This window comes from Staurois parvus, unplaced genomic scaffold (genome assembly GCF_062004578.1).
Source record: "Staurois parvus isolate SC_StPar_1 unplaced genomic scaffold, SC_StPar_1.0 ptg000716l, whole genome shotgun sequence".
Taxonomy (NCBI): domain Eukaryota; kingdom Metazoa; phylum Chordata; class Amphibia; order Anura; family Ranidae; genus Staurois; species Staurois parvus.
This window is the reverse complement of record NW_028318512.1, coordinates 3,510,279-3,535,694: the sequence shown is the minus strand read 5'-3', so window position 1 is coordinate 3,535,694 and position 25,416 is coordinate 3,510,279.

Here is a 25,416-nt window from a genome sequence, read left to right as displayed (position 1 = left end):
AATGCCAGTAATTAAGTTGGCGGTAAATAAAAATGCATTCATTTCTATCAGAAAACTTAAACTTAAAAAGCTTGATGCAAACTGTTGCGTTAATTTTTTTTGTTGAGCCAAAACATTATTTTTTAGAGTGTAGTATGGGTAAGCCAGGCTCGACATGGTGGGGATCTGTACACAATGTTATAGTAACGTTTGTTTTGCTGTCATAGGTGCTGGACTGGTTGGGTAATCTTCTTGAGAAGGCTGGAAACAAGTGGTGGCCTAGTGGAGAAAGTTCCACCTACTTGGTGGTGGTGGGAAAAGTTCACCAAGGTTCATTCGCCTTGTAACCTGGGCTTCCACAGCTCATGGGCATCAAGTATTAGAAGCATCCCATGCAGACTAGGTCTTGAACCAATGAAGACAGGGAGGCCTCTCATCAATCTTTAAGTGTGTGATTCCTGATATTCCCCTAGGACTGAATGGAGTGTAGAACCTGAAAATCAAATAAAGATGGTTGCAGGAGTCTTGGACTCATCATCACTCTATAAATTTTACTGGCTCCAAGGAGGCATTGTCTCTTCCTGCCTATGCTGATTGAAGATTGCTGTAGTTGAAATCTTATGGAAAGTTCAGAGTTTGCCATCAAAATCGGCATTCCTGAACTTCATTCAAAAAGAACTGTAAAGCTAAACTCCAGGCAGCCTAAAGCAGTTCCATTCATATACTCCTTAAATGTTGTTAAATGTATTTTTAAGGCAGGTCTTAAAACTAAATGTTGGAAAACTAAAAAGTCCTCCTTTGCAGTGAGGCTACTAAACTTCTTATTTAGCTCAGGGGATGGAGAACTTTAGCACATTTACCTGATCCTCCCCTTCCAAAGGAACAATGTTCCCCAGTGGACTGTCTGTCAGTGTTCTCATATCCAATGTAGGACTATGACCCCTGTATTGGTCTTGTTGATGTCAAAGGAGTATAGACCACATGAGCGCAGGGGTGAAGAGACTGAAAGGACTGGTCTTGGGATCCAGGGGAGCCTGCAGGAGATAAGTAAAACTGATTTTCATGATCCCCTTGGCAAACTGCAAGGAATGGTCTAGGGATGCAGGGGAGCCTCAGAGAGGTAAGTAAAACTGATTTTCATGGTCCCCCTCGGCATAAACAAACAGATAACTTTTGCCATTTGCCCATGGTACATTATTTAAACAGTGATGCATGACATATGTATAGAGTTAGTGAGATAGCATAGCTGTTTAACACATCCCAGTAAATCTGCCTCTTTGAGTCCTTTAAGCACATCCAGTGTTCAAGCCTTATTAAAGTGGGAATTTTGTGAACCCCAAAATGCATTTGTTTAATACCTTATTGTAAGATGAATCATTAAAGACACTCAGACTCTTACACCATTTGGTCTGGTTGTGTTTTTACATATTGCATCATATGTCTGGCTGCAGGCAGAACAGGTCCCATATATGCACTGTATATCAGCTATATTGTATAGTGGAACATCACTCAATCAACAAACATTGACTATTTTTATTCCTTATGCTGCTAGCATTAATAGATAGCAAGGTATATTATATTTACTTGTTTATTTTTTTTTTCAGTTAATTACATTTCTTCAGTTACTTTCTGGTTCCTGGCTTAGGCAAATGATGTCATACATCCTAGGAGTCTTCAGGAGGGGAAGAGGGGCATTTTCAGCCAAGCAAAACCTCCTGCCTGCATGACTGAGCTAAGGGCAGATAGATTCCAGTAAGTAAATGCTACATGCCCCTGTTTAAGATGGCTGTAGCTAGAAATGCTAGGGGGTGTTTTCTCAACAATATAAAGCATGGAGACATGGATTGATGGGTGAGTTTGCGTTGAATATTAAAAATGAATAAAATAGCATTTTTAGTTTGCAGTGCTCAGATTCAATGTAGTTCTGTTTTAAGTGTTTGTAAATATATATATATATACTGTATAGAAAAATCATGTTCTGATCTAAACTGCATCCTAATTGCAGTGTAATTCCGAAATTTGCATGTTGTATAATACCTGGTTGATCCTGCTTGCTCCTGTGTCCCCCTCTGTAAACTGACCACGCTAATCATGGCTGCTAATCCATAATAGCTTGGTCAGTTTACATTTTGCTGTCATCCTGCTCTCTTTGCAGCGTCTCTGTGTCTCCCTCTCTCCCCTTCCATTGCTGCTATTTCCGTGGTCTGTGTAAAGCTGTATCCGTCCATCTCTCCCCTTCCCTCCTGGCTCGAATGAATGAATATTGCCTTGCAGCTGCTCCTCCTCTCCTCTTTTTTTTTAACATTTAGCCAGAACGCCCAATCACCACATTAGGTCAAAGTGTATAAATTCCTCCGCTGACATAATTACATACATCAGTGAGGAATATCAGCCCATCCCACTGGAGTCCCTCTGCTCAGAAATAACAGGGAGAGAATTGAATGGAAAGCCTCTAAAAGTAATTACACCTGCATAGAAAGAGATGGGGGTACCATCATTCAAAATGACTGCATGAAAATTGCAGGAGAATAAGCTCAAATTGGGCTAAATGGACTATCTTGGTGCCCGTTAACAACACAATAATATTAAAAATGTAAAGTTTCTTTAACATGTACATTAATTCTTATTAAAACCACATTGAATCAACAACATGGTATCGTGAAATACATGTCAGAAGTACTGTAGTTTCACACCCCTAAAATGATGGAACCATGGGGGGTGATGTTTGCTCCTCTACATGTTTCGCAGATATGGTCCGCTTCTTCAGGAGGAAAAATGTAAATATATTCTGAAACAAATCCATAATAGTCAAGATACGGACAGATCAAAAATAAACATGTAGTTTATAGTGGTACATTCAGATTGGTGAACTGGTTGCTTACCAACGAGGACTTATGCTAATAGGGAGATCAGGGGCAGACTGACAACTCATGGGGCCCCCGGGCAATAGGAGATTATGGGGTCCCTGTGTCCTCGCCCTCACTCAAATTACACCCAAAAAAAGCCTATGAAAGGTACCAGGGACCCTACTGACCCCGTGCCCTCGGGCAGCGCCCGGGTTCACCAATGGTCAGTCCGCCCCTGAGGGAGATTTATGCTAATAAGAAGGATAGAGAGAAAATCACAGAAGCAGTGCTTAAAAAGTAACTCCACTTTCATAAGAAAAAAAAAAAATAAAGCATATACAGTTGCGACTCTAGCCTTATAGTAATTGAATGTTATTAAGAATGACCTTTCTTTTTCAATCTGCAGCACTGTGATTTTCTGTAAAATGCAATGCAATATGGTTACCTGGAGGCCCCCCAGATATGTAATTTCCTGCTTGTGTAATTGGCTCACTGATTTTCCCAGAAGTCTCCACTAAGATACACATGAGATTTTTGACATCCCCTGCATTAAAAAGTTTATTTTTGGTGAGATACTCCCAACGTTTAAAGGGATGCACTCTTCCTCTTCTCTAGCTTTAATGAGAAATTAACAGCACAACCCCAATGTAGGGGTTAATTTTCAAGTTTTCCAGAGTTGGGCTTTAAAGGCTTGGCTTATCTTTAATGCTATTCAGTGCAAAAAAAAAAAGGAAAAAAAAAAGCATCTGTCCTAAAATGCTCTGGGTGTGCGGTACAAACATAACTCCTCTGCGATGGTTGATCAGGAAGATAATAGATCAGACATTTAAGCAACACGTTATTAAACTGTACAATTCTGACTGACGCAATATGTCTTTACAGGGGGGAATGTTCTAACCTCGGCTTTTATTTTAAAATCGCCTCTCTATTATTTACAAATATGGCTTAAAGAAAGGATTATCTGTCTGTGATCAACACATTTAATGTAACAGTAAAATCAATATTGGGATGGCGAGAAAGAAGTCTCAAAGGGGCCACAAGAAATAACTTTCCTCTGATGTTATCTGGTCTCATTATAAAAATGGTTGTCCCTCAGGCTCCAGAGAGTCTTCTTTGATGTGTAACAGGTGAGGCGAGAGCGTTTCTTTGAAAACTCTAAACGGGAGAATTAATGGAAAAGCATGAACGGGGCATAATATTAAAATAAGATATTAATATCAACTTCTTAGTAATATATGCAGTATTTATCATGCAGTAGACTTACTGTTAGTTTAGCAAAGTAAAATGGTCTCACAGCAATATTAACGAAGCACCATACAATATATGCACTTGTATTATTTATTAAAGTGTATGTATAGCCAAAACATTCCTTTAAGGCAGGAATAAAACCCCTGTGATTTTTTTTATCTCTTTAGAGAGGAGCTTCAGTCTGACAAAAAGTAGAAGTCACCAGCTACAAATACAAATACATCTACAAAGACTTTTATTGAAAGGACACTTACCTCTCCAAGGATCCATTGCTGTCCTCCTCTGGGCCGGTTCTTTGGCAGTCTTTAGGTCTCCAGCGCCGGCATGATTACTGTGGGAAGCAGGCTGTGATTCCTTGCAGCTTCACTGGCATCTTCCCAAAGCCTTGTGCAAGTCGTACTGCTCATTGTGAATGGTCCTACAAACTTCTGGGACCTACAGCATGTTCCAGAAGGTGGCAGGCAGTGAGGGGAGAGAGAACCTCTGGTAGAATTGCAGTCTGGCTAGAAGCGAGAGTGGGTACTTGTCACAACCAGGTGGCCAAAGTAGAAGTGGAGGGGAGAAAAGAAGGCATAAAGTGGAACTTCAAGATGAAATTCCACTTTAAAGTCCCACTCCGGTCTATAAATAAATTACTCATGCAGTAGGATCGCCCCCTCAGTCAAAAAATTGTCAGAACCCAGAATGAAAAGGGTTGAGTAGCAGATCCAGCTTACTGTTGAGTTGTTTGGTGAAATGCTCTAAAGACGATGTCACCACTGAAATGTCCAATGCACAAACCTGCCTTCTGCTCTAAACAGTGTATGGGGAATTCCCTTGCCTGGATTTACAAAATACTTTTTAGCCTCACCAGAGATAGATAGTTAACTTGTGAAACTATCATTTGATTCCTTGTTCAAGGTAATGTTTGTGTTTAGGATAGTTTTGTATGTACAAATATTGTCCTTTGGAGGACCAAAGATTTTCAGCAGGGGGAGAATGTAGAATCAGCTGGGCTTCTTTAAATCTGCCCAGCAGTGCAATTCACTTTGTTGTCTGGATTGTGTGGAGAGTGGGGAAATGGTCTCTTGTTCATCTCTGACCTGCAGACAGAGTGAGGTGCCCAGGGTCATGCCTTGGAGTCTGTGTACAAGGCTCGGGTTGTTAAAGTATTGCCTAGACTGTTGACATGTCCTGTGGCAAAATTGCAGGAGCCCTAGAGTACCAAGAGTTTTGTGACTAGTTGCTGTTGCTGCTGCGAGGGACACTGTGCTGAGGGTGCTGCTGGACTATGCACTGCCAGGAGAAACATGTGTGCTGCTAATAAAAGGACAGTTGCTGAGAGGTTGCCTGTTGTCCAGGGAGAGAACATGGGACCTGTACTGTTCCAGTTTGCTGTAGTTTCAGTTTTCCATTGTTTCAGTTGACCCTGTTTCTTGCTGTCCAGTATCCTGTTCAAGTGAGATAATATGGCTGAAATCCAGTGAGAGGCTGTAGCTGAGATCTGATGGAAGACCTTGGACGATCCTGATCTGGAGAAATTTAGTTGCTGTTCCTGATCTTCTGTGGGGAAGACTGTCTGGTGCTGCTGCAGAATGCCAGATCGAGAGGGGTAAGACCTTTTGCTGGCCGTTGAGTGAGTGCCTGAGACTTAGGTACCAACTTTTGTGGTGAGAGGCCTCTTGACCATCATTTTCTTTCATTTCAAATGAGCTCACTACTGCAATATGAGTGCCCCAGCACCAGCACAACTATATTGCAGGGTATCTAGGATGAGCCAATATGTGTGCTGTACAGATTGTGATTGGCCAAATGAGGATACAAAGGAAGGGGACATGGACTGCTGTGCATCTTGGGAGTGGCAGGAGCCTACTGGGATAAAGTGAGATTAGTGGGAGATGTAGTTCCCAAATAGGCAAAACTTGTCTTACAGATTGGCATTGGTATTACACATACCAGAATGACGGTTGTGGCTTTGTGGAGAGGAAACCTTAAAACAAAGCCCTCCAATGGTGCTCTGTCACTGCTGACAGAAATTGCATCTTCACCCGATTTTCCTTTTGGGTTTGCGGGCTCCAGTCTTTAGAATGGACGAGCCGCGATGATATCACGGCACAGGGCTCTGAAGGAACTGCACAGATAAGCAGTTCCTTCAGAGTGCATGTGCTGGTGACGTCACCAAGTAAATATCTCCTAAATGGTGCATATTTAGGAGATATTTACAGTACCTGCAGGTAAGCCTTATTATAGGCTCACCTGTAAGTAAAAGATAAACAAAAGCATTTACCACCACTTCAATACAGACTGACAGACTGTAATTGTAACATTGTTCTTTGGCAGGACTCTGCCTAGTATAGAGTTTAGGGGTTATTCTCTGGACCACTGGCTTTTTACCAACTATATGCCCTATTTGCCACAGTATATACATATTTACTTACCAACTGGGCAACCTATTTCCTACTGTTTTATATATTTGTTTGAGAGGTAGCTGCCATTTCCATTTTTCCAACTGCTGTATATATACAGTATATATTGTTACAATAAACATTGGGTGTGTCAGAGAGCATGGTGCTACTCACAGAGTTGTGACCACTAGGAATAGGGGACCCAGGAAAAACAACAGCTCCTTCAGGGGTAAGCTCTACAAACCCAAGCAGTTACACCCCCTTCCACCCCAAAATGTTGAACCTGCCCCAGCCCTATATATTTATATATTTTATTTATTACAGGTACTTATATAGTGCTGTAATTTTACACAGAGCTTTACATATATTGTACATTCACAACAGTCCTTAACCCTCAAGGAGCTTACAATATAAGTTCCCTAACTCATAAATAACTCATACCCATACAGTACATACATGTTAGGACCAATTTAGACAGGAGCCAATTAAGCTACCCGTATGTCTTTGGAGTGTGGGAGTTTTTGGGTGCCAAAGTTTATTTCATGGACTTGTGTGATTTTAAGACTTGACCTATTTTGTATCTATTTACTTGGTGCAACCTCATCTTTTATATTATACTAAACATTGGGCAATATATTGCATTTCTGTGCACTAAAATTAACTTAAAAGTATTTTTCCTAAAATGCTGTGCTTGATTAACTGGTGCACTTATATCATCTACATAAAACTGTGTAACTGCCAGCATTTTATTCTCTAGGGTCTCTGCTCTCAGAAAATATAGAATGTTTGGGGGTTTTAACTAATCTTCAGACCTAAAATTATTTTGTAAACATGTGCAAAAAAACACAAAATCGTCTCTGGCAGTGAAAAGGTGAAAAGTGTGTGCACACAGTCAATTCTTGCTAGAGTGATCATCGTCCTCCAATTAATCACTAACAATCATTGATCAATGATAAAGATAGTGGACAATGGAGTGTAGCATGTAGTAGTAATGAATCCCTAATTATAGCCTAACGCGGCCATTAGCTACTACATGCAACTGTATGTGCACTTATCACTAATGGATGATCATAGGCATATTAATTCACCAGAATTCACCAGCTGCCTTGCAAACTTTTATTAACACCAAACAATGATGGAAAAAATGAGGATAAGCAGATATATCCCGATTTTTAAAAATATACCCCATAGCTCTTACGAATATAAAATAATAAGCAGTTATATTATTTGCACAATTCAATAATATAAAACACATATTATAAGGAGAAAAGAAATACAAATTTTGTTTAAAAAAAAAAAACATCTTTTAATCAATTTTCATCATTCTTGCACAAAAAAAAGAAACACATTTTTAAGCCACCGATAGGGGGCACTCCTGTATCACAAAACAGATTTGGCTTCATTCTTCGCTGCCTCTTAGGTGTTTTTAGGTTGTACAGGGCAGACTCCAGGGTACGCTTTTAAATTACTTGTTACAGCGAGAACACAAATGATCAAAACAAGAGGAACATCAGATTTAGAAAACCAAAGAATTATTTAAAAGAATACATAATTGAATGGCGATATTAGCAGGTGTATAACAAGATATGATAGGTAATTAATCTCTGTAGCTGTTGTTGGGGCCAGAAGAAGTAGCTGTGTATCAGCTCATTATTTTCCCAGGAATGTATTATTTTGGATTTTTGTAGATTACGACAGTGTATTCATACCTGGCGGCATGGCTCTTAACTGTCATAGCTGCTTCTCATATACAGTTACGTTGCATGATGCCTATTGATGGCTGAGTAGGTCATCTATCTACAGATCAGCCATAACATTATGACCACTGGCAGGTAACATGAATAACACATTGATTATCTCGTTACAAAGGCACCTAAAAGTGTGTGAGATATATTAGGCAACAAGTGAACATGTTGTCCCTGAAATTGATATGTTGAAAGCAGAACAAATGGTCAGTGTAAGGAATTGAGCATCCCTGCCAAGGGTCAAATTGTAATGGCTAGATGACTGGGTCAGAGTAACTCCAAAACTGCAGCTCTTGTGGGATGTTCTTGGTCTGCAGTGGTCAGGACTGACCAAAAGTGGTCCAAGGAAGGAAAACCAGAGACGGGGTCATCAGCGGACAATGCTCACTTATGCACGTGGAGAATGAAGACTGGCCTGTGTAGTCCGATCCAGTAGAAGAGCTACTAAAGCTCAGATTTCTGAAAAACGTTCATGCTGGTTCTGATATAAAGGTGTCAAAACACACAGTGCATTGCAGTGGGAGCCGTGTAGCAGCAGATCGTTCAGGATGCCCATACTGACCTGTGTCCACAGCCAAAAGTACCTATGGTATGAATTAGTGCCCCGTTAAGTGTGATGTTGCGCCTCCCTAAAGAAACATAGTGCCACAATGTGCAAAAAAATATATAATCAAATCGAATAAAGCCGAAGATATCACGCCCATATCATAAATAATGTACAAGTAAAGTGCAGCGCTTAAATTCATTAAACAAAATTCTAATACAAAATGAAAATAGTATTGAATATTAATTTATAATTACCGTATTTTTCGCTCCATAAGACGCACCTGACCATAAGACGCACCTAGGTTTTAGAGGTGAAAAACAAGAAAAAAAAATATTCTGAACCAATGGACTGCAGACACAGTACAGGGGATGACCAGAGACTGCGGACACAGTACAGGAGATGACCAGAGACTGCGGACACAGTACAGGAGATGACCAGAGACTGCGGACACAGTACAGGAGATGACCAGAGACTGCGGACACAGTACAGTAGATGACCAGAGACTGCAGAAATAGTGCAGGAGATGACCAGAGACTGCAGACACAGTACAGGAGATGACCAGAGACTGCGGACATAGTACAGGAGATGACCAGAGACTGCAGAAATAGTGCAGGAGATGACCAGAGACTGCAGACACAGTACAGGAGATGACCAGAGACTGCGGACATAGTACAGGAGATGACCAGAGACTGCAGACAGTACAGGAGATGACCTGAGACTGCGGACACAGTACAGGAGATGACCAGAGACTGCGGACACAGTACAGGAGATGACCAGAGACTGCAGACACAGTACAGGAGATGACCAGAGACTGCGGACATAGTGCAGATGACCAGAGACTGCGGACACAGTACAGGGAATGACCAGAGACTGCGGACACAGTGCAGGAGATGACCAGAGACTGCGGACACAGTACAGGGGATGACCAGAGACTGCGGACACAGTGCAGGAGATGACCAGAGACTGCGGACACAGTACAGGGAATGACCAGAGACTGCGGACAGTGCAGGGAATGACCAGAGACTGCAGACAGTGCAGGGGATGACCAGAGACTGCAGACACAGTGCATTGAATGACCAGAGACTGCGGACAGTGCAGGGAATGACCAGAGACTGCAGACAGTGCAGGGGATGACCAGAGACTGCTGACCTTTGGGAAGGGAGGGGGAGCGGTTACCTGAATTTGACAGGTACCCGCTCCCACTTCCGCGGAGTTGCCTTTCCTCTTCTTCCCGGGCCGGCTTCTGTGACAGCCGGGTGCCCACTGCGCAGGTGCGAGAAGCACTTCGCTTTGTGAATGACCCGGCGCCTTCTGGGACCCTTCATGTGTCCCAGAAGACACCGGATCATTCACAAAGCGCAGCACATGCGCAGTGGGCACCCGGCTGTCACAGAAGCCAGCGCGGGAAGACTGTGCAGCGCTGGAGCGAGGAACAGGTAAGGCCCTGCAGGAGACAACAGCTGAGCGGCCGGCCCGGTATTCTGACATGGTGGTGCAAAAATACCGGACCGGCCGCTTTATATTCGCTCCATAAGACGCACTGACATTTTCCCCCCTTTTTGGGGGGGAAAAAAGTGCGTCTTATGGTGCGAAAAATACGGTAATCTCAAAATGTTCATAAGTAAAGTGTCAAATGATGAGATCAAAGCAGAACAGTTCCCAAATGCAGTGATGAGATAAGAAGACTTCTAAGGATAGCCAATGAGACACCAACCACTTGCATACAAGGCTTACTGGAAGATATGTGACCCCCTGCTAAGAGTGGTCAATCTGTTCTTTTTATAGGTGACATCCAGGAAAATGGACGGTAAGAATCATCATCTGGACACCCATAGAAGAGATTGATAATCCTCCCAAACTGGTCTCCCTATATATGATGGCTCCAAACACTCCAAATAATTGTATGAGACCAGAGCTTGTGACATTAAACATGTAATAAAAGATTTTTTCACATAGTGTAAAACCCTCAAATATCTAAAATTTATTGAAATATAAAATGCATTCACATGGTAAAAGGCACAATTCAACATGTACAAGCACTACAAACAGATCTCTCCAGCATCTAAAATGGCCACCAGCTGGTCACGCATATGTGTTTCATCATAAATTATGTCATCAGGGGCACCGTATCATAAATACATACAGTCAGGTCCATAAATATTGGGACATCAACACAATTCTAACATTTTTGGCTCTATACACCACCACAATGGATTTGAAATGAAACAAACAAGATGTGCTTTAACTGCAGACTGTCAGCTTTAATTTGAGGGTATTTACATCCAAATCAGGTGAACGGTGTAGGAATTACAACAGTTTGCATATGTGCCTCCCACTTGTTAAGGGACCAAAAGTAATGGGACAGAATAATAATCATAAATAATAATAAATAATCATAAATCAAGCTTTCACTTTTTAATACTTGGTTGCAAATCCTTTGCAGTCAATTACAGCCTGAAGTCTGGAACACATAGACATCACCAGATGCTGGGTTTCATCCCTGGTGATGCTCTGCCAGGCTTCTACTGCAACTGTCTTCAGTTCCTGCTTGTTCTTGGGGCATTTTCCCTTCAGTTTTGTCTTCAGCAAGTGAAATGCATGCTCAATCGGATTCAGGTCAGGTGATTGACTTGGCCATTGCATAACATTCCACTTCTTTCCCTTAAAAAACTCTTTGGTTGCTTTTGCAGTATGCTTTGGGTCATTGTCCATCTGCACTGTGAAGCGGCGTCCAATGAGTTCTGAAGCATTTGGCTGAATATGAGCAGATAATATTGCCCGAAACACTTCAGAATTCATCTTGCTGCTTTTGTCAGCAGTCACATCATCAATAAATACAAGAGAACCAGTTCCATTGGCAGCCATACATGCCCACGCCATGACACTACCACCACCATGCTTCACTGATGAGGTGGTATGCTTAGGATCATGTGCAGTTCCTTTCCTTCTCCATACTCTTCTCTTCCCATCACTCTGGTACGAGTTGATCTCGGTCTCATCTGTCCATAGGATGTTGTTCCAGAACTGTGAAGGCTTTTTTAGATGTCGTTTGGCAAACTCTAATCTGGCCTTCCTGTTTTTGAGGTTCACCAATGGTTTACATCTTGTGGTGAACCCTCTGTATTCACTCTGGTGAAGTCTTCTCTTGATTGTTGACTTTGACACACATACACCTACCTCCTGGAGAGTGTTCTTGATCTGGCCAACTGTTGTGAAGGGAGTTTTCTTCACCAGGGAAAGAATTCTTCGGTCATCCACCACAGTTGTTTTCCGTGGCCTTCCAGGTCTTTTGGTGTTGCTGAGCTCACCGGTGCTTTCCTTCTTTTTAAGAATGTTCCAAACAGTTGTTTTGGCCACGCCTAATGTTTTTGCTATCTCTTTGATGGGTTTGTTTTGTTTTTTCAGCCTAATGATGGCTTGCTTCACTGATAGTGACAGCTCTTTGGATCTCATCTTGAGAGTTGACAGCAACAGATTCCAAATGCAAATAGCACACTTGAAATGAACTCTGGACCTTTTATCTGCTCATTGTAATTGGGATAATGAGGGAATAACACACACCTGGCCATGGAACAGCTGAGAAGCCAATTGTCCCATTACTTTTGGTCCCTTAACAAGTGGGAGGCACATATGCAAACTGTTGTAATTCCTAAACTGTTCACCTGATTCGGATGTAAATACCCTCAAATTAAAGCTGACAGCCTGCAGTTAAAGCACATATTGTTTGTTTCATTTCAAATTCATTGTGGTGGTGTATAGAGCCAAAAATGTTAGAATTGTGTTGATGTCCCAATATTTATGGACCTGACTGTAAGTGTCAATTGATGATGACGATGCTCATAGAATACTGGTGAAAGTAAACATAAGAAAATAACATACATGTCTATAATAAATTCTGCGGTCAGACTCATCCACCTTACTAACCGCTCCGTATCCGCCACCCCTCTCTGCCAATCCCTCCATTGGCTTCTGATTGCCCAACGGATAAAATTGAAAATGCTAACATTGACGTACAAAGCCATTCATAACACTGCCCCAAACTACATCACCGACCTGATATCCAAATACCACCCTAAACTTACTCTCCACTCTTCACAAGACCTCCTACTCTCTAGTTCCCTGGTCTCCTCCTCCCATACCCATCTCCAGGACTTCTCCAGGGCTTCCCTCATCCTCTGAAACTCCCTACCCCAATCCATCAGACTATCACCTACCCTCCTCTCCTTTAGACGCACCCTGAAGACCCATCTCTTCAGGGAAGCCTACCCCGCCCTCTGCTAATTACCGATCTCCTCCACTCTTCCTACCACTCCATCCCCCACAGCTATTTCCTCCTGTACCACTATCCCCTCCCTCCTAGATTGTAAGCTCCAAAAAGCAGGGCCCTCGAACCCCTCGTGTATCGAATTGTATTGTTACTGTACCGTCTCGTGTACTGTCTCCCATTGTAATGTACAGCACTGAGCAAACCGTTGGTGCTATATAAATACTGTATAATAATAATAATAATGATATCTTCAGAGTATACACTTTCCACCTCCTGTGTTAATTCCAAAACATGCAATCGTGTTATCCACCATTGTTCAATCCTGCGCTCACCTTCACTTTTAAACCTGTTCATTTACAGGCCAAATGCACTTCTTCCCCTTATCTGGGATCCTTGGGTCGGCTCCTCTCATATGTATGGGCTCCCTTTCATTGTTATCCCATCCCCATGTCCACTTTATGCCACACGTGTATCATCATGGTCACGTGACTTCTTCAGTAGTACCAGTAGTAGATTTGTTCAATATTTTATTTCAATTAGATTTCACATATAGGGGCGGATAACTATACACCATTTATATTAGCCAAAAGTACCTACAATGGGCACGTGAGCATCAGAACTGGACCATGGAGCAATAGAAGAAGGTGGCCTGGTCTGATGAGTTATGTTTTCTTATACATCATGTGGTTGGCTGGGGATGCCCCAGGATGCAGTATGGGAAGAAGGCAAGTTGATGGAGGCAGTGTGATACTTTGTCTAGTGGAGTCCATGCCTCGATGGGTTGGAGCTGTTTTGATGACAAAAGGAGACCTACTTGATATTAGATAGGTGGTCATAATGATATGTTACAAAATGTACTTGTTTTTAACTTGGAAAAGATTAGATGCCGTTGTCAGGTTTTCAATGCTGTCTTTATCCTTATTGGGGAAAAACAGCCCGATGGGGGCACAGGTGGAATAAAATAGAAACTTGACCAAGGTTCTTACTGTTTGAGTTGTAATTTAATCAGGAAAATGTCATGCATACTTTAACCTCAGCCTTCCAAATACCATAAAATGTTTATTATTTATTAATTTATGTATATATTTTTGACTCACATGGCCAATCTTCTACATTTTGGTCATGTTTCGAGGAGGTCTCCAAGGTCTTCTCTGATGTCCGTCTCACCACCTGCCCCCTCGACCCTATCCCCTCACAACTCCTACGACCTCCCTCCCCCTCCATCCTACGTTCCCTCACCCACATCTTTAATCTCTCCCTCTCTTCTGGCACATTCCCCTCTGCTCTGAAGCACGCGCACATCACTTCCATACTTAAAAAGCCCTCCCTGGACCCCAATGACCCGAACAACCTCAGACCCATCTCCATGCTCCCATTCACATCCAAACTCCTTGAGCGCTTAGTCTGCAATCGACTAAGCTCTCACCTCAATGACAACAACCTCCTCGATCCCCTACAGTCCGGCTTCCGTCCCCTACACTCCACCGAAACTGCCTTACTCAAACTCTCCAACGACCTCCTAACCGCCAAAGCTAACAGCCACTACTCAGTCCTCCTACTCCTCGACCTCTCCGCTGCCTTCGACACAGTCGACCACCCCCTCCTCATCAAAAAACTACACTCCCTCAGCATCAGAGACTCCGCTCTCTCCTGGCTCTCATCCTACCTATCACAACGCTCCTTCAGCGTTACCTATAACGCTACCACCTCCCCCTTACACCCCCTCTCTGTTGAGGTCCCTCAGGGCTCCGTCCTCGGGCCCCTTCTATTCTCCATCTACTCCTCCACCTTTGGCCAACTCATACACTCTCACGGCTTCAACTACCACCTCAATGCTGACGACACACAAACCTATCTCTCAACCCCTTGCCTCACCCCCGCAATCTCCGCCCGAGTCAAAAACCTACTAAACGACATATCAGACTGGATGTCACTCCACTTCCTTAAACTGAACCTCTCCAAAACCAAGCTCCTGGTCTTTCCTCCAGCCCGCACACCACCCCCCACTGACTTCTCCATCAAGTTAAAACAATGCCACTATCAGGCCCGCCCGCAGGCCAGAGTACTTGGGGTCATTCTAGACTCCAACCTATCCTTCCAGCCCCAAGTCCAATCACTAACTCATGCAGACTCCACCTCCGCAACATCGCCAAAATCCACACTTTCCTAACCCCAGAAACCACTAAGCAGCTCATCCACTCCCTCATCATATCACGACTCGATTACTGCAACTCCCTCCTCACTGGCCTGCCTCACCACAGGCTATCCCCACTTCAGTCGATCCTGAACACAGCAGCCAGACTCATCCACCTTACCAACTGCTCCGTTTCTGCAACCCCCCTCTGCCAATCCCTCCACTGGCTTCCGATTGCCCAACGGATAAAATTCAAAATCCTAACACTGATGTACAAAGCTGTCCATCATACTGCCCCAAATTATATCACCGACCTAATATCCAAGTACCACCCAACACGCACACTCCGCTCCTCACAAGACCTCCTTCTCTCTAGTTCCCTAGTCTCCTCCTCCCATGCTCGCCTCCAGGATTTATCCAGGGTGTCACCCATACTCTGGAACTCCCTACCCCAATCCATCAGACTATCACCTACTCTCCTCTCATTTAGGCGCACCCTGAAAACCCACCTCTTCAGGGAAGCCTACCCCACCTCCTGCTAATTGCCAATCTCCTCCACTCTTCCAACCACTCCATCCCCCACAGCTATCTCCTCCTGTACCACCATCCCCTTCCTCCTAGATTGTAAGCTTGAAAGAGCAGGGCCCTCGATCCCCTTGCGTATCACATTGTATTGTTATTGTTCTGTCGCATGTTCTGTCTCCCTTTGTAATGTACAGCGCTGAGCGAACTGTTGGCGCTTTATAAATACTGTATAATAATAATAATGTTTCCAGCATCAGTGGGAGCTGGAGCAGTATTGTCTTTATCTTTTACCTGTACATTAAATTATGTGTAAAGGCAAAATGTATTCTTTTTTTGTTAATTGTTGGATAGAGTGTGGAAGCGTTTTTTTTTTTCCAGCTTATTTTAAAGCCCATTTCGGGACAATGCAAAGATCCCTCAATGCAGTCAAGCTGCATATTTTGCACATATACACCCAAGTTAATTTTGGGGTTACTCTGTGTAGCAGCTAAATTGAGGATATTTAATTATCCAAAGCACTGTTGACACTGTAACTGATATGTAGAAAAATGGAAACATTTGGAAAAAACAGTTTCTTTTACTTTCTGTTATAAAGCAATAATAGCTAAAATGCCAGAACAGTATGAATCCCCACCCCCTGACCCCCTTTTTTATTTTTTTTTAAAGTCACCGCAAGGTGGTCTCATGTTTTTACAAAATTATTTGGAAATGAAGAAACATGTTGGTATTGAACTGATTAAAGCATGCTATGCAAGTAAGAATTTGGTATTTTGCAAAGTAGAGTAGCACCTGGCTAATGATGGATCACCTTGATGTAGCTGGTCAGCTTGAACATGTATTACAGTATATGCATATCGGAAATCCTTGTTTTATGCCAATGCCTGCTAGAAGTATGTAAGGGTGTACACCAGTATTCAGAGGGTTCAGTGCAAATTTAGTGCGGTAACGTGGTCACACCTCTCTAGCACCTCATATGTTATACAGTGGGAATCGAAAGTTTGGGCACCCCAGCTAAAAATTTGTATTATTGTGCATAAAGAAGCCAAGGAAAGATGGAAAAATCTCCAAAAGGCATCAAATTACAGATTAGACATTCTTATAATATGTCAACAAAAGTTAGATTTTATTTCCATCATTTACACTTTCAAAATAACAGAAAACAAAAAAATGGTGTCTGCAAAAGTTTGGGCACCCTGCAGAGTTAATATCTTGTACTGCCCCCTTTGGCAAGTATCACAGCTTGTAAACGCTTTTTGTAGCCAGCCAAGAGTCTTTCAATTCTTGTTTGAGGTATCTTTGCCCATTCTTCCTTACAAAAGTCTTCCAGTTCTTTGAGATTTCTGGGCTGTCTGTCACGCACTGCTCTTTTAAGGTCTATTCATAGATTTTCAATTATGTTGAGGTCAGGAGATTGTGAAGGCCATGGCAAAACCTTCAGTTTACGCCTCTTGATGTAATCCCCCGTGGATTTTGAGGTGTGTTTAGGATCATTATCCATTTGTAGAAGCCCTCTCTTTAACTTCAGCTTTTTCACAGATGGCATAAAGTTACCATCCAAAATTTGCTGAAATTTTATTGAATCCATTTTTACTTCTACTCCTGAGATGTTCCCTGTGCCACTGGCTGCAACACAACCCCAAAGCATGATTGATCCAACCCCATGCTTAACAGATGGACAGAGGTTCTTTTCATTAAATTCTGTGCCCCTTCTTCTCCAAACGTACCTTTGCTCATTCCGGCCAAAACGTTCAATTTTAACCTCATCGGTCCACAGAACTTGTTTCCAAAATGCATCAGGCTTGTCTATATGTTCATTTGCAAAGTTCAAACGATGATTTTTGTGGTGAGGACGTAGAAGAGGTTTTCTTCTGATGACTCTTCCATGAAGACCATATTTGTACAAGTATCTCTTTATAGTGGAATAGTGTACCACAACTCCAGTGTCTGCCAGATCTTTCTGGAGGGATCGTGCAGTCAAAGGTGGGTTTTGAATTGTTTTTCTCACAATCCTGCGTGCTGTTCTGTCTGATATTTTTCTTGGTCTTCCAGATCGAGCTTTAACTTCCACTGTTCCTGATGACTGCCATTTCTTAATTACATTCCGAACAGAGGATATCGACATCTGAAAACGCTTTGCTATCTTCTTATAGCCTTCTCCAGCTTTGTGAGTGTCAACTATTTTCAGTTTCAGTTTTCTAGACAACTGCTTAGAAGAACCCATGGTGCTGATTGTTGGGGCAAGGTCAGATGAGTCTGGGCATTTAAAAACTTTGAGATTGACATCACCTGGTCTTCCCAGGCGATGATTGAGAACAATCCATGACACTGGCAGGTCTCAGCTTTGCAAAGGGGGCAGTGCATGCTGTAAATTCTGCAGGGGGCCCAAACTTTTGCAGACGCCATTTTTTTGTTTTCTGTTATTTTGAAAGTGTAAATGATGGAAATGAAATCTAACTTTTGTTGACATATTATAAGAATGTCTAATCTGTAATTTGATGCCTTTTGGAGATTTTTCCATCTTTCCTTGGCTTCTTTATGCACATTAATACACATTTTTAGCTGGGGTGCCCAAACTTTTGATCCCCACTGTATACTATATATTTTATATACGTGAGCTTTTGGGATTTTGTGACCCAGAACAAACCTGATGCCAGAGATGCCTTCAAAATTTGCATTTTCAGATGATGGCCTTCAATGGCAGCCTCTATATTTGTCTCAGTACATGTTTAATTTAACAATTTGCAAAGTAAGGGATCTTAGTGATTTCCAGTGATGACCAAAGGTGGAGAATTGCTGATTGACACATTCGGCCCTGACCTTTGCATGGAGATATATCCAATCTTCAGAAAATCATACTTTTCAGAAATATGGGCAATCATAATTTTTGAGTTTGCTCTGCTGCAGAGAAGAGATGAAAAATGAATTTCACAAATTCAACAATTTACTTAATACTAGTTGGTAGTTTTTTCAAATAATGCAACCTCCCACACCTAGGCACATTGTCCACATGTTCCACAGCTTCTCTGATTTGGAACTAAACCCAGACTTTCTTTGTGCAGCAGTTCAGTGCCAAAACCTTTATTGCCTATCATGAATCTAGCTTTGTTAAATGGTGGGGATGGTGTTTAGCTCCAGCTTGAATGAAGACCCCTTGAGCCTTGACTGATTAAAACATGGCTCTGGAAAGTGGGTGTCCTTAAGCTGTCCATGAATGGATTGAAATTCAGCTGGTTCATCATGGACTGACCAAACTTCAATCCATCTATTCTCGTTTGAGAGGAGTCAATCATTAGATGACTCTTCTCAAAAAAATTTTTGTCTGGATGGGGTAATCCATTTGCTTTCTTGTTTTTTTTTGTTGCTTTTGACTGATCAAAAAGAAGAAATCCATGTATGGTCAAATTTAGACAAAAATCTTCAAACATTATTGTACTTTGTATAGACCCAATTGGCTATCGTGATATGCATGAGATGGTGGCGTCTGAGGTCTATTTTTCTATCTGTCCTGTGCTGAGGTAAAATCACTAAGTTTTAAAGATTTAGCAGCTGCCTAGTCAGTTTCCCACTCTTCTCTTCAGGGGATGGCTTTCATGACTTAATGGGTGGTTTGACCTTGTTCTCAGTTACCAATTCTTAATAATTGATGTGCTCAAGTAGGTTTTGGGCCAGTTGGATGCCTGTCAGGCACTTATGGGAAGTACAGGAGTTTAAGCTGTTATGTTACTGTTTAGGTGTGCTCACAATGGAACTGTGACTGGTATGCGGAGACAGACTAATGACCTAGGGCCTATCACTGTAGGTGAGAAGCAGGGCCCACCAACAGGTGCTCTTCCAACGCTCGCTTCAGTCACTTCCCCTGTCTGCACTAAATATAGAGCGTTGCTTACTCCCTTACCTCCACTACTCAGACAAGGCCTTGTATTTTTTTCAATGAATATTTTTTTTTCTGATCAGCTGAGGTGGAGATCATGATGTTATTTGCCCTTGCTCAACACCTACTACATTAGTGGCTCAAAGATCCACCAGAAGATGATGTCATTTACTGTATGTAGCTTATGTACAGATATGTATGTAGCCGCTGTATGTATGTAGTCTAGAAGAGCAAAGTACAGCTTAACCTTCAGCCACATAAAGGTGACATCTAGATAATTTGTATGAGCCCAGCTTGCCAAAAGTAAGTGTTTAAACTACTCATATTTTAAAGTTCTACTTTAACCAGGCAGCAGTTTACTGCTTCCAACAGAGCAAACACAAGTGCACCCCATCATTTCCTTTTGCCAATTTAGTAAGGGACCACCAGAGAATACACCAGTCCTCCAGTGGGCTAATCCAAGCCACCTGGCCCAGGTCAAATGACGTTTCCTGGTGTGTTTGAAGTTATTTGCGCTATTTTAATAAAGCTGTGGTTTTGCCCTTTCCAACGTATCATGTCTTTGTGTCTTACTTGAGCATGGCTATATGTTATAGTCTGTTTTAATGGCTTTAAGCCTATGCTTCTCAGAAATCAAAGGACTTGTGTTTGAGTCATAGCAGAAGTCAAGGCTTATCTTGGCAGGGCACCCAAGATTGGGACTTTCCCAAAGCAGGATTAGATATTTACAGGGACGCACAATCAATTTTCAGTGTCTATTCTTCAGCCACATTGTTAGTTTTTTAACACTGAATCCATGCGACAGGTTTGCTTTAAGGTTTAGAATATCAGGACAGTAATTTCATGTGGCAGTCAGCTTTTTGAAGCGATATGAAGCAAAGAGCATCTCACACATTGGCGCACAACAAGCCTTTGAGTCTGATGAACAGACTTCTGACACTGTCAATTCACTTTGGATGACCCACAGGCAAATTTAGAAACCCGTACATGTTAAATGCCAAGCATTGTAGCATAAATTCCCTAAAATAATTATGAAATGCAGCGATTGGTATGGATGTGGAAATCTATAGATGGGAAACTGTAAAGTACAATGTAGACTCTTGAACTTGATGATGATTGGATTTGAAAAGAATAATTTAAACAACATCTCAGAATGACCCATTTAGCTTAATTATTTGGTTACTGTTGAAGCAGAATTCCGGATAAAATGTTAGCGGCTTCTCTATATCCATGTCCATAGACCCAAAATGCCCATAGAACCAAAATATATGTCCCTCTTCCGTCTTCTACTTTCTTTCTGTTGTCTGAATTTATATCAAAACATAATTGACCTAGTGACCATTTTTATTTTTGTCCAGTGTAAAGTGGTCGTTAAATAACAGGTAATGGGTCAACTTATGTCATGGTCAGGGGTCAGGTTCATTGCCCAGTAGCTATAGTAGTAGGGAGGCTCCAACTGGCCAGCTGGATACATGCAGCAGGTCACCCTAGTGGATGACATGGGCTCACCCAAGGGGCAGAGTGTCATGTACCTGATAGGAGAATGAAATGATGAGGTCAGCCTCACTTGTGTCACTAGCTCTGACCCCGCTGGAAGCAGAACGGGGAGTGCCGAGGGACCAGGGGAACAAGAGTGCCAGCAGGTGTTGCCTGAAGAGCTTGCAGTTAGAGTCCTGAAGAGACTGGCGAACCACCGGTTCAGGAATGGTAGCGATGTTTCAGAATCCCACCTGGATTAAAAGGGCACTCCGCTTGCACAACAGGTTCAAGATAAGTGATGTGTTATATCTCCCAGCCAACTTGAAGCAGGAACAGTTTATGGTGAGCAGAGCTGGTATAGTGGAGAGCCAGGCGGGCACTCAAACAGGACAGGAAGCTTGGATCTGAGACAGAAACAAGGTGACAGGAATAGCCAAGGTCATCAGTGGGTGGACAGCAAGGTACCAAATCATGAGCAAGCCGAAGTCAGGAACAGAACCGGGAATGGGAACTAGCAACAAGGCAGGAGTGGAATCCAAAGTCAGGTCAGGAAAAAGCCGGACACAGGGAAACAGCTGAAGACCAATCAGCACTAAGCACAGGCAAAAGCATCCTTAAAATAGTCCGTATGGCGCCAATCTTCACTGTGCATGTGCACGTGCATGTGCACGATCGTGTATTTCTGTGCGCATGCGCACGTCTGGTCACTATTCTGCGGAGATTGCTGTGCGCATGCGCATTTCTATTAGCCAGCCATCTCACAGGAATTCCCTTACACAGAGTCTAAGCACTGACCAGCGTTCACCACAGATCCTGATGGTGGAGATGGGTTTTGTTGAATGTTAGTACCAGGTCGCGGTCCTCTGGACTGTCCCACAAGGAGGTGAGCAAGTTGGGGTCCAGTAGCAGATATAGCTGATAAGGATCAAGCAGAAGCATAGATAGTAAGCAAGTCAGAGGTCGGTATCATGTGGTTGCAGTCTGGGATTAAGCAGAAGTGTAGACGAGGAAAAAGCCAAAGGACAGTAACAAGTGTTAGCGAAGATCTGGGCAGCAGCAGGAGTGACAATAGTGAGATAATGGCTGGAGAAGAGCACAATAATCTGGCAAACAGGAAATGAACACTCACCTGCCACATTATTAGATACACCTTGCTAGTACTTGGTTGGAGGCCCTGTTGCCTTCAGAACTGCCTTAATTCTTTGTGGTATAGATTCAACGAGGTGTTGGAAACATTCCTCAGAGATCCATATTGACATGAGTCACTGTTACCTTTCTATCATCTCGAACCAGTCTGCCCATTCTCCTCTGACCTCTGACATCAGCAAGGCATTTTTATCCACACAACTGCCACTCGCTGGATATTTTCTCTTTTTGAGACCATTGTCTGTAAACCCCAGAGATGGTTGTGTGTGAAAATCCCAGTAGATCTGCAGTTTATGAAATACTCAGACCAGCCAATCTGGCACCAACAACCATGCCATATTCAAAGTCACTTAAATCCCCTTTCTTCCCCATTCTGTTGCTTGGTTTAATGTTCAGCAAGTCATCTTTACCAGGTCTAGATAAAGAAAGAAAGAAAGAAAGAAAGAAAGAAAGAAAGAAAGAAAGAGAGAGAGAGAGAGAAAGAAAGAAAGAAAGGAGAAAAAGAGAAAGAAAGAAAGAAAGAGATAAAGAAAGAAAGAAACAGAAAGAAAGAAAAAAAGAAAAGAAAGACTATTACTGTATATCTTGAGAAGTCCGAAATGTATTCTTCTGAAGCTACTGTAATGACTAATTTTTCTGCCATCTTTAAAATTGTTGCTCCCCTTACAAGGAGAGGACTTTATAATCTTGCACTCCCAATTATTTTTTTTCCATGTATGTTTTCTTTCCGTCGGTGTTCAGAAAGGTCTTGGATATAATATATAAAGGACGTTCTTTCCATTTGACTTTCTCCTCTGTTCTCCTCTATTACTTCCCCCCTCTGCTTGCTTGTTAATACAGAATAAATAATTCTGTAAATTATAATAGAAGCTCTCTCTCTCCCCCGGTAAACCTCACAGGTGCAGGAATATGCATATCTAAATTTAAACTTATAATTAAGCACGAGTTCCGAGCCCGGACTATGTGATCCTCTAGTGACTCTTTCCGCCACCTTTCCATGAACTCCAACAAATGTACATCCTTGTGCCCATGATTGCAATATTGCGTAGCAGCTGAGCGGAAAGAAGATACATATCTTTACGCATTAAAATCGCAGTATACTAACCAGGCTGCCTTGTATCCAGATGTTAAATGGCTTTTGCTGGTAGCTTATCACCTGGGGTAAGAACATGTGATATGGATAGAATGGTTTATCTCTAGGGGATTAGTAACGGTAGAAGCAGCGACCGCCGCCACCTTCGCCTCTGAACAGATGTACCGTTGTGGACTTGTGACCGATGGGGGGCACATTATACTTGAATATCTATACATGTGTACACTCATATAATCCCTTAATATTCTCCATAATTAGGAGGCAGGGTTCTGTTTAAGGCTCTTAAATGCAATGTTTTCCCGCGACACTCCAAGGTTTTTCTAGGTTCTACCTGTAGAGAACTGTATTAATGCATACATTGCTTAAAGCCAAATTGGAGACTTATAAAATGTTTTCTTTTTTATAGTGCTGTACCACCATACTTTGTGATTTTAACTGATTTCTCTCCTAGCATTGCTAACAATTCTTTAAACCAGAACTTAACTCTCTCAATCAACATTATTTTTAATCCGTATGCTTCTAGTCTTAGTAATTAAATAGAAAGTTATATTACATTTACTTGTTTTAAACTTTTTTTTTTATTTCTTCAGTTACTTCCTGGTTTCTGGCCTAGGCCAAAATTATGTCATACATCCAAAGAGTTATCAGAAGGGGAGGATGAGCTTTTTCAGCTAAGCAAACCCTCCTGCATGAATACCTGAGCTAAAGGCAGATGGATTCTAGGAAGAAAATGCTACAGGAATCATTTGTCCTTACTCAAGATGGCCATGGCTAAAAAATGCTAGGGGGGGGTGCTTTCCAAAATAATTTTTCAACAAAAGAAAGCATGGAGACATGGATTGAAGGGTGCGTTTGCTTTGAATGAATTAAATAGCATTTTAAGTTTGTGGTGGTCAAATTCAGTTGTGTTCTACTTTAAAGTACATGTACACCTTCACTGAAAAAAGTAATGCTAAGGTACCATGTTTCATATATAGTCTCCACATTTTTCTTTCAGAAAATACTGTTTTCGCTTTTTGCATTTATTTCGCATCTTCTTCAGCCTCTTTACAATTATGTCCTGTTTATAATTATGTGTCCAGCATCAGTTGAATGTCATTTCTCAGGGCAGGATTTCATGACACTGGCAGAGCATGATTGCACAATGCGTGTTGACACGGCACAATTGTGAGGCAGGGAGTGTTGTCCCCCTATAACAGGAAATGCCTGAGCAAGGACAACATCATGGCAGGATCGTTGGGTTTTATTTTAATGAAAGCTGTAGTCTTTAAAAATAAATGAAGATGATTAAAAAAAAGTAAATTAAGATGTAAAGCTTTTTTTGAGGGGTGGTGGGGGGTGCTATGGCAGCATACACATGATGTATATCCTGCAATGATGTATATCCTATTACCTGCAGGCAGCTGCTTCTGGTAAAAAAAAACTTTCAAAGACACTTGATTTTGCTCTGAGCGGCTGTCTTCCAGCTCTGTGAGAGCTGACAACAGCCACTGCTACTGAGAAAAGTTGCACTGCTCATCCACCCTCTTCTTCCCTCTCTGCTATTCATATTTCTTGTATTACTATTCTCTGATAATGCATTGCATTCTGTGGAGGAGCAGTTTAATGACAAGATCTCCTTTGCCAATTCACAGAATGTGATGCATTATGGGAGTATGGTAATAGGAGCAATAGGAATAGCAGAGAGGCCAGAGGGGGCTGGGAGACTACACACGTTTTCTCAGTAGCAGCAGCAACTGATACCTCTCACAGCACCAGAAAACAACTGTTCAAGGCACTATCTGGTGCCTATCAGGGAGGCACTGCAGGGAAGATTCCTACCAGGTGCAGCTACCTGCAGGTGATGGAATACACACCATTAGATTTTATTAAAATTTATGATCATGTATCCCACGAAAAAAACTAAACTTTGGATTTAGAGATTATATGTGATCTCAGTGTTTGAGTTTTTAATTTAAATGGCCTTATTTCTAAGTGGAAATGGAGTCCCGTACTCCCACTCCAGTACACTATGCTGGCATAGCTGAGTAATGGCCACGCCCCTTACACCATCACATTAGTTGTGTTGATGAATAGAGGAAGCATGTCTGACCAGATCTGTCAAATTACAGAGTGCACTGGGCAGTGTGGTCATACTCTGGTGCTTACTGGA